Genomic DNA, 10,869 nt, shown 5'->3' with positions numbered 1-10,869 from the left:
AAGTATATAATACCAAATTTATTTGTGCTAAAAATTCAAAATACGTAGCAATCTTGAATGTCACATTATCACGTGAATGATGCATATTCCATGTTTTATTCTTATCTGTGTTCCTAATGCCCTGTCCCTTAATTGACACTTAGGAAATATTTTTGGAGTAAGTGGGTGAATGAGTAAATGTGTAATTATCTAAAACAAATATAATGATGTATTCTTAAATGAGTCATACTTTTGCTTATCTACCAAGAGAGGAAAGACTCCCCTCCCTCCCCACACTAGGAACAACCTGTAGCTGAATGATACAATTTATGAAAGTTTTGATGGTTTTCAGAATGCACTAAAATGCAATCACCTGTCGGTAATTTTGTTTTCATGCAGCCAGTTTATAAAGTCCAGGGTGATAAGAATATCAAGATATGTGCTCATTTCATCAGAGAAAGAGCCTTCGGCATGTCTGCGGTGGACATGTACAGGAGTGGCATGTAAGGATCTGAGGACAAGGGAGATAAAAATCAGTATTTGGTTAAATGCTTTATATACATGCTTTCTGACTTTTATCATTGGTAACGTGTGCGGGTCACTGAGAAAACAGGATGTCATATTTACAGGGGGCCAACTGTGGGAACCTGCATGAACTGGTGCATGTCAGAATGGACAAATCGGGAGGTAGTGAAGAGCAGAGCAGGACGGGAAACCCAGCCTGTAAAACTTCATGCCTTCTGCAGTGGTCCTGCTGCTCCAGAGATTTTATATATTAGCAACACAGAAGTTATTATTGAGACTATTAGTCAGTTTAAAATTCAGAAAAATGTAAAACTAGTGGTTATTAGAACAGCCTTGAAAAATGCAGTATTAAGAGATTAAACTTTATATTAGATTTTCTTTTTTATTAGTTTAATTAGCAGCATTTTTGGTGCCCCTTTAAAATATCATAAAATATCCTCAAGTATAAGCGACTATTTTACCACTGATTTTGTAAATTGGGTCATCAATGTGTAAAAAAGCAGTGACAATATCAGGTTATTAGCTAAATAGTAACACAATCCCTTTTGTCTTAAGATTTCTCCAAGTCTCAGTAAGCTTGCTTTAAATTTCACAAAAAATTGAGTTGAACATGAATTTCCTGCTTCTCATAATTCAAATGTCAATCAAAATGGTCAAGAGAAAATGAGACGGTCCAGGGGTCTGTTTGGTTGTGGTAAGATCCAAGAAGGTACTTAACGGGCTTAGTCTCATTTTCAGCTGTGAAACTTTAATGGCTATTTATAGGACAGTCCCATAAAAAATGGGGATGTTGTTAAATATATGGATGTTTGCACTCAAAATATTTGAGTGTCATTTCATTAAACATCTTAATTTTAATACCTTTTAGTCTTTATCAGATTATTAGCTAAACAGTAACTCAAATATATGTTGATCCCATATGTAAATACTTAACTTCAAACTTTAATTTTTCAGCATTATTTCTTTTTTCCTCATCCCTAGTTTTTCCAGTTTAAGCTTATCATCCTGATGTAGTTCTCAATAGCACCCTCTTCTCAGACGTGTCTTGGATTGACAAATGAATAGCCTCATTATAACACAACTCTAATGTGGGATAAAAATACCACCTGTCTGACTCTATCATTAATACTTGCTACTACAGATAAAACATATTAAATTCTTGTAGATTGTCTCCCACCAATAGGACTTATTTCCTTACTTTGCGAGACTATACTAATTGCTTCTATAACTCAAATCAATAAATGGATAACTGTAGTGTAATTTTTCAACATCATGCAAAAATAAAAAATGAAGTTAAATAAGAGTGTACAGACTTACTCTTGCCTTCCTAGGCCTTTCGTTAGCTGAGCAATGAATTCCTTGGTAGCTTTGTAATCCAAATAAGAACTGAAATCGCTGGTAAATGTCCCTTCAGAGTGTCTCTCAAATTCATCATGACGTTTGGCAATGCCATTCCTGATAGAAATGTGAACGTTATATTGAAGATCTGTCTCTTTAGCAATATGGTTCTCACCTATAAGTAGTGGCAGCTTGGGGTTGAAGAGACTGAAGGAGATTTCGGAGATGAGGGTAGTTAGGAGACTCGTCCTGAAACTACATGAAGTATCTGAACGGACGGTTGATGGGCGAGAGATAATAGCAGTTAAGGGGAGCATTGGACCACTCAGCACACCCATTTCCACCTCTTCTGCTTATTCGTGCCATTGATTATTCCTGTTGCATTTACTTCCGCCTCAGCCTATGTGGACTCTCCAATGTGCTATGCAGCTTGCAGACAAGGCAGCTGTTTGTTAATACTTACGGGATCAGATATAGTTAAGTGAGTCAAGGGAAAGCTAAGGACCATCTCAAAATGTCATCAAAAGAACCACGTGATAATGGATGAAAGGAAACAGGTGATGGGACAGCAGTGAGGAAAGCTAAGATGCTGACTCCATATCATCCTCAAATGTGATCTGTGTAGGTGGTTGACCAGCTGCCCTCCTGCATCTATTACCCTGGAAGGTCTCATCTTAAACACACAACAGAAACCGCCTGAGAGTGAGGATTATTTTACATTAGATTACCAAATTGTAGCATTCCCTTTCCAGAAATGAGGATAATTGTTTTCTTTCAAATTTCTCTTATTTCACCAATGGTCATGTCTGTAGTCACTAACAGGGACTTCTCCCAGTGTCTGCTCTGACTATGACCACATCTTTCCTGTCATGCCCTCCACTTGAAGAACTTTTGGTAAACCACTCTGTCTCTCCAATTCTTCCAGCTGACCCATATTCATTCTCTCTCTCTCTCTCTCTCTCTCTCTCTCTCTCTCTTCCTCTCTCGGCAAATCTATGTCTTTATCCTGATATTTAGATTCCTTCAGCTACTTTGGATGCACAACTCCCTTCCCCTGTGGGCCACTCTCCAAAGAAATTGTGAAATTCCACCATCTCTGTGAAACCCATGTGAAAGATTTCCCTCAGTAGCCTACATGCACCGTAAAACCCAACACTGTCAACAAAAATCCAACATTAAAATGTATGCCTTACTAAGGGCTTGTGCTCTTATTTCCCTTCTTCTCTCTTTATGTGGTGCAGCCAGGCTATAATTTTAAATGTGTACCTTGGATTGTATTCTACAAGAAAATGACTGCATCTGTTTCCATTCCTTACCACGATTACCTTGGCTAGGGGTTACTTTAAATGTGATTACAGTCATGAGTTTGAACCCTACAAGGGAATGTTGAATTTGCTCTTATCTTTTGGTCAAAAAATAGATTCCTAACCATTCATGTCTAAAAATGTCAGCTTTCAATTTTAATAGAAAATGGGTAAGAGAGTAAATATTGCTAAGACCACAGTGGGGAAAATGATTTAAAATCTACGTTTCATTACAGGGGGAGGGTAAGGCATTTTCAGGGTGAGAAGTGGGACTTTCAGAGGCATAATATGAAGGATAGCGTCACCAACCTTGAAATCATCAAAGCTGAATGCTTATACGCCCTATTTGATGAGCATAATAACATAATGAAAGTCAGGAGATATTTTAGACATATTGAAGTAATACACTTGTGTGCAAATTTGGGGCTAGGTTTAGACTCTCACTTGTGCTCATCCAGCAACCAATCCACAAACTCCCAGACACAGTCGGTTTCCAGAAACTTGTTGAGGTCACTGAGGATCATTTCTTTGGAATCGCGCTTCTCTTTATGTATCTGATCCAGATTATTGAGCGAGTCTGCCCAAGGAGCTGGGAAAGAGCTGTGAAGAACAGTGATTGGTGCAACTAAGTCTCTTCCTGAGTGGACTCACTCAAGAAGCACCTTGAAAACACAAGACCTCAGGAAATTGAAAGGCAGGTGCCTTGAGCATTTCAGTTGATATGAGTGACACCTTGTTTGCCACGGGAATCTCAGAGTTTTGTTAGAGTTGAATACACTCTGATTCTAAATCCTGGGAGCAGATTTTTAACTGGCTTCCTCTTTACGGAAATAAGATTAAATAAATAGTTTTTTAAAGTAATTAGTGTACTTATGACTCTGCTAGTATTGATAGAAGAGAGCAATGACTTGACTATTTTAAAAGAGTGAAGAACCCCAAATCATTTGGGCAGCTGATCTGTGTTCTGAATTTTTTTTGCATGTGTTACTATAAAAATGTAGCTCCATTACCTGGTTACATGATAGCTGATGATGAAAAAGCAATTGGAGAAAAAAATTAAAAGACAGCAGGAGAGCCTAAGGGAGCTATGGGACAACATGAAACGAAACAACATATGAATAATAAGGGTGGCAGAACAACAGAAAGAGGAACAAGGATTAGAAAACCTATTCGAAGAAATAATATCAGAAAACTTCCCTGAGGTGGAGAAGAAAAAAGTCACACAAGCACAGACAGTCCCAAACAAGATGAACCCACAATGACCCACACCAAGACACATCATAATTACCATGGCAAATGTTCAGGACAAAGAGAGAATCTTACAGGCTGCAAGAGAGAGATGGAAAGTTACATACAAGGGATCTCCCATTAGATTATCAAATGATTTCTCAACAGAAACACATCAGGCCAGAAAAGAATGGACAGAAATTTACAAAGTGATGCAAAGCAAAGGACTGAATCCAAGAATACTCTATCCAGCAAGGCTATCATTCAAATTTGAAGGGGAAATAAGAAGCTTCACAGACAAAAAAAGGCTAAGGGAGTTTATCACCACCAAGCCAGCCATGCAAGAAATGCTAAAGGGACTGGTGTAAAAAGAAGAAATAAAAAGCTCAGAAAGAAAACAGCCACACAAAAAAAGAAATGGCTACAAACAAGTACCATTCAATAATAACTTTAAATGTAAACGGACTAAATGCTCCAACCAAAAGACATCGAGTGGCTGAATGGATAAAAAAACATGACCCATACATCTGCTGTCTACAAGAGACCAACCTCATTAGAAGGGACTCACACAGACTGAAAGTGAAGGGATGGAAAAATATGTTTCAGGCAAATGGAAAGGAAAAGAAAGCTGGGGTAGCAATACTTATTTCGGACAAAATAGACCTCAAAGTGAAGGCCATAACAAGAGATAAGGAAGTCCACTTCATAATACTAAAGGGATCAATACAACAAAAAGATATAACCCTGGTAAACATATATGCACCCAATGCAGGAGCACCCAAATACATAAAAAACTCCTGGAAGATATCAAAGGAGAGATCGACAACAATACAATCATAGTAGGGGACTTTAATACACCACTGACATCACTGGATAAGTCCTCTAGACAAAAAATCAGCAAAGAAACAGCAATCCTAAATGACTCACTAGATCAGATGGACTTAATAGACATCTTCAGAACACTTCACCCCAAAGCCGCAGAATATACATTCTACTCAAGTGCTCATGGGACAGATTAAAAAATGGACCACATATTGGGTCACAAGCAAAGTCTCCCCAAAGTCAAGAAGATTGAAATCATAAAAAGCATCTTCTCAGGCCACGATGGCATAATATTAGAAATAAACTACAATAAAAACAACCCAAAATACTCAAACACTTGGAAGCTGAATAGCATGTTATTAAATACTGATTGGGTTACCAATGAGATCAAAGAAGAAATTAAAAACATCCTGGAAACTAATGACAATGAAAACACAACAATCCAAAACCTATGGGACACAATGAAAGCAGTCCTGAGAGGGAAGTTTATAGCTCTACAGGCCTATCTCAAAAAACAAGAAAAAAAATGGTAGTAAATCATCTAACTCTACAACTCAAAGAATTAGAAAGAGAGCAACAAGAAAACCCCAGAGTGAGCAGAAGGAAGGAGATAATAAAGATTAGAGAGGAAATAAATGACATAGAGACCAAAAAAACAATACAGAAAATCAATGAAACCAAGAGCTGGTTCTTCGAAAGGATAAACAAGATTGACAAACCTCCGGCCAGGCTCACCAAGAAGCAAAGAGAGAGGACCCAAATAAACAAAATCAGAAACGATAGAGGCAAAATAACAACAGACCCCACAGAAATACAAATGATTGGTAAAAAATACTATGGACAGCTCTACTCCAACAAACTAGACAACCTGGAGGAAATGGACAAATTCCTAGAAAAATACAACATTCCAGCACTCAATCAGGAAGAATCTAAAAATCTCAATAGGCCAATAACTATGGAAGAAATTGAAGCAGTCATCAAAAAGCTTCCAGCAAACAAAAGCCCAGGACCAGACGGCTTCACAGGGGAGTTTTACCAAACATTCAAGGAAGAGCTAAAACCTATCCTCCTCAGACTACTGCAAAAAATTCCAGAGGAAGGAACACTTCCAAGCTCATTCTATGAAGCCAGCATCACCCTAATACAAAAACCAGGTAAAGACAACACAATGAAAGAGAATTACAGGCCAATATCCCTCATGAACATAGATGCCAAAATCCTCAACAAAATCTTAGCAAATTGGATCCAGCAGTACATCAGAAAGATCATACACCATGACCAAGTAGGATTTATCCCAGGGATGCAAGGATGGTACAATATCCGCAAATCAATAAACGTGATACATCACATAAACAAATTGAAAGAAAAATACCACATGGTCATATCAATTGATGCAGAAAAAGCATTTGACAAAATCCAAGACTCATTTTTGATAAAAACTCTCAGCAAGTTGGGAGTAGAAGGATCATACCTCAACATAATAAAAGCCATATATGACAAACCCACAGCCAACATCATACTCAATGGACAAAAACTAACATCATTTCCCCTAAGAACAGGAACAAGACAGGGATGCCCACTCTCACCACCCCTGTTCTACATAGTACTGGAAGTATTAGCCATTGCAATTAGACAAGAAGAAGAAATAAAAGGCATCCAAATTGGAAAAGAGGAAGTAAAACTGTCCTTATTTGCAGATGAGATGATATTATACATACAAAACCCTTGGATGTGAGGGCGATCTGACTGCGACATCTGTCACCCCATTGATCGCCAGGGTTGATTCGGCTGATCTGGCTGGCTAGGCGGGTGTCCCCCTCCTCCCTCACTGATCCATGTGCGTCCCTCCCGAAGCTGCGCGCTCGGTCGAAGAGGACTACCTTCCCCCTGAGGAGAGGACCGGTCTTCAGTCAAGGGTATACGAGTAGCTGCGCTCCCCTGCTAGAACCTCCAAACAAGCTCTCAAAACCCTAGAGACTCCATCAAAAAGCTAGTAGACTTAGTACATTAGTAGACTTAATACATGAATTTGGCAATGTAGCAGGATACAAAATTAACGCCAAGAAATCTGAGGCATTTCTATACACCAATAGTGAACTTTCAGAAAGAAAGATTATAAAAACAATCCCATTTACCATCGCACCAAAAAAATTAAGCTACCTAGGAATAAACTTAACTAAAGAGGTAAAAGACCTTTACTCAGAAAACTACAGGACATTGAAAAAAGAGATAGAGGAAGACATAAACAGATGGAAGAACATACCGTGTTCATGGATTGGTAGAATCAACATCATTAAAATGTCCATACTACCCAAAGCAATCTATAAATTCAACGCACTTCCCATTAAAATACCAACGGCATACTTCACAGATCTAGGATGAACTCTCCAAAAATTCATCTGGAATAAAAAAAGACCTCGAATAGCTGCAGCAATCCTGAGAAAGAACAAAGTAGGTGGGATCTCAATACCAGATATCAAGCTGTATTACAAAGCCACTGTTCTCAAAACTGCCTGGTACTGGCACAAGAACAGACATGTAGATCAATGGAATAGAATAGAGAGCCCAGAAATTGGCCCAAACCAATATGCTCAATTAATATTTGACAAAGGAGGCAAGAACATACAATGGAGCCAGGATAGTCTCTTCAATAAATGGTGTTGGTAAAATTGGACAGATATATGCAAGAAAATGAAACTAGATCACCAACTTACACCATACACAAGAATAAACTGAAAATGGATAAAGGACTTAAATGTATGACAGGAAACCATAAAAATTCTAGAAGAATCCTAAGGCAGCAAAATCTCAGACATATGCCGAAGCAATTTCTTCACTGATACAGCTCCTAGGGCAGTTGAAACTAAAGAGAAAATGAACAAATGGGACTACATCAAAATAAAAAGCTTCTGCACAGCAAAAGAAACCATCAACAAAACAACGAGAAAACCCACTGCGTGGGAAGACATATTTGCCAACGTCATATCTGATAAGGACCTAATCTCAAAAATTTATAGGGAACTCATACAACTTAACAAAAGGAAGATAAACAATCCAATCAAAAAATGGGCAAAGGACCTAAATAGACACCTTTCAAAAGAAAGCCAAGAGACATATGAAAACATGCTCAAAGTCACTAATCATCCCAGAGATGCAAATCAAAACAACAATGAGGTACCATCTCACACCTGTCAGGCTGGCTATCATCAACAAATCAACAAATGACAAGTGCTGGAGAGGATGTGGAGAAAAAGGAACACTCGTGCACTGCTGGTGGGAATGCAGACTGGTGCAGCCACTATGGAAGACAGTATGGAGTTTCCTCAAAAAATTGGAAATGGAACTCCCATTTGACCCTGTGATCCCACTTCTAGGAATATATCCCAAGAAACCAGAAACACCAATCAGAATGGATATGTGCTCCCATATGTTCATAGCAGCACAATTCACCATAGCTAAGATCTGGAAACAGCCTAAGTGCCCATCAGTAGATGAATGGATTAGAAAAGTGTGGTACATCTACACGATGGAATACTATGCTGCTGTAAAAAAGAAGGAACTCTTACCATTTGCAAAGGCATGGATGGAACTGGAGAGCATTATGCTAAGTGAAATAAGCCAGTCAATGAAGAAAAAATACCACATGATCTCACTCATTCATGGATAATAAAGACCATTATAAACTTTTGAACAATAATAGATACAGAGCTGCCTCAAACTGATTGTCAAACTGCATCGGGAAGGCCAGGGAGGGTTGGGGGGCAGGAGGGAGGCGGGTAAGAGATCAACCGAAGGACTTGTATACATGCATATAAGCATAACCAATGGACGTAAGACACTGGGGGGGGGGAGGGGAGGCCAGGGGATTGTCAAGGGCGGGGGAAAAAAAGGACACACATATAATACCTTTTGTAATACTTTAAGCAATAAAAAAAGGGAAGATAATCCAGGTGGGTCTAATCTACTCAAATGGACATATGAAAGTAGTGAACTTTCTCCAGCTGGTGGCAAAAGAGGATGGTGGAGGAAGACAGAGGGAGTGAAGCATGAAAAGGAAAGGCAGGCAGCCCCAAGAAGCAGAGAATGATCAGACCTGACAGCCAGCAAGGAAGCAGGACTGCAGTCCTACAACCATTAGAACTGGATCCTGCCTACAACCTGAATGAGCTTGGAAGCAGAATCTTCCCCACAGACTACAGACAGGGACCCAGCTAGCTGACAGAAAAGCCCAGTGGAGCCCACCTACACTCCTGACCTACAGAACTGAGAGATAATAAATGTTTATTTTGGGTTTGTTTGTTTTACATTTGTTGTAATTTGTTATAGCATCAATAAAAAATATACAGTTGGCAAAAAAAATTTAAAGAATGCCAAGAAAAAGCCCACTTGCTAATTTCAAACTGTGTTGTAGATAATCCACATGCCGGTAATCAACAGTTGTTTGCCATGGCAAATATGGAGAAATATTCAATAGTATTAATACTTAGAAATAAAATTGAGATACTATTCTCACCTGTCAAAATAGCAAAGATTTAATATGGGGGAAGGTATTATGAAAGGAGTATTTCTATAAGGCTGAGCGGAGTGTGCATGTGTATGACTTTTCTGGATAGCAAGCTGGCAAGATATTATAAAAGACTTAAACTTATTCAAACCCTTTGACATAGTAATTTTAGTACCAAAAATCTAGCCTCAGAAAAGAGTACAAAAATGTAGGGAGAAAAATTATTTGCAGCATTGTTTGTAGGAAAATGTAAAGAAATCAAGTGTTCAATAGAAGAGGAATAGCTAAATAAATATTGTACATTTATGAGATGTAATAGTATGCATCTATTAAATATCGTACATTTAATAGATATTTGTAATGCTATACAAAGGCATAATATGAAGCTGTATAATGTTCTGAGATATGTTCTATATACAGTACATACATAACATTTTTGCATATTTTGTATCATGAGCATGTTTGACTATTACAATTAGTAAGAAGCAGTGTTATTTTTAAAAAAGGAATAGAAAAAAAAAGTTGGTGTGAGTAGTTAAAATAATCTACTATGCAGTGTGTGAGTAATGAATGGATAGATAGGATCAGCTGAAGATTTCAACAAGCTATAATCTCCCATGTAACACATTTTCCAACATAGCCTACTCCTTTAGTTTTGAAACAACATACTCTGATCTATACTCCAGAAACAACTTTATCACAATGATATTTTAAACTTTTTAAAATTGTAGAGTATTTACTCTCAGTTACTGAGACCTGTTCACAAATAATAGTTTTCACAGGCTGTATTATAACCATCGTGCTATGTTAGTTCAAGTCTAAAGAGTGAATACCTGGACTTCTCCTCTGTGTCCTGAAGGGAAAGCTGCCAGCTGCCTTGGACCAGCATCACAAATAATCCAGCCACAAAGTAAATGCTTTTCATATTGCTGCCTGTTGGTACACAGAGACTGGGAGAGGTTGGGGAGGGAGAAAGGCAACCATATTTAAACACGTCAGGCTCAATTCATTTAATTATGATAAAGTAAATATTAGAAATAAAAAGAAAATCTATTTTATTTTGAGTATATTTGAAAAAGTAGATTATATTTTCCCCCAGATTTTTTTTGGTGGTAAAAAAAAGGATTTAAAAAATGTGTATCACATTTAAGGGTTTTCATTAATGTAGGA

At 38.0% G+C, this 10,869-nt stretch overlaps 1 pseudogene; it reads right to left on the bottom strand.

Moving 5' to 3' along the window:
- Positions 1-348: 348 nt before the first annotated feature.
- On the bottom strand, positions 349-10,624 carry LOC102426923 (annotated as a pseudogene).
- Between the last annotated feature and the right edge of the window lie 245 nt (positions 10,625-10,869).

The sequence above is a fragment of the Myotis lucifugus genome, unplaced genomic scaffold (assembly GCF_000147115.1).
Source record: "Myotis lucifugus unplaced genomic scaffold, Myoluc2.0 scaffold_116, whole genome shotgun sequence".
In the NCBI taxonomy this organism is placed as follows: domain Eukaryota; kingdom Metazoa; phylum Chordata; class Mammalia; order Chiroptera; family Vespertilionidae; genus Myotis; species Myotis lucifugus.
The sequence above is the reverse complement of the archived record's forward strand: the minus strand, read 5'-3'. Positions and strand labels throughout refer to the sequence as shown.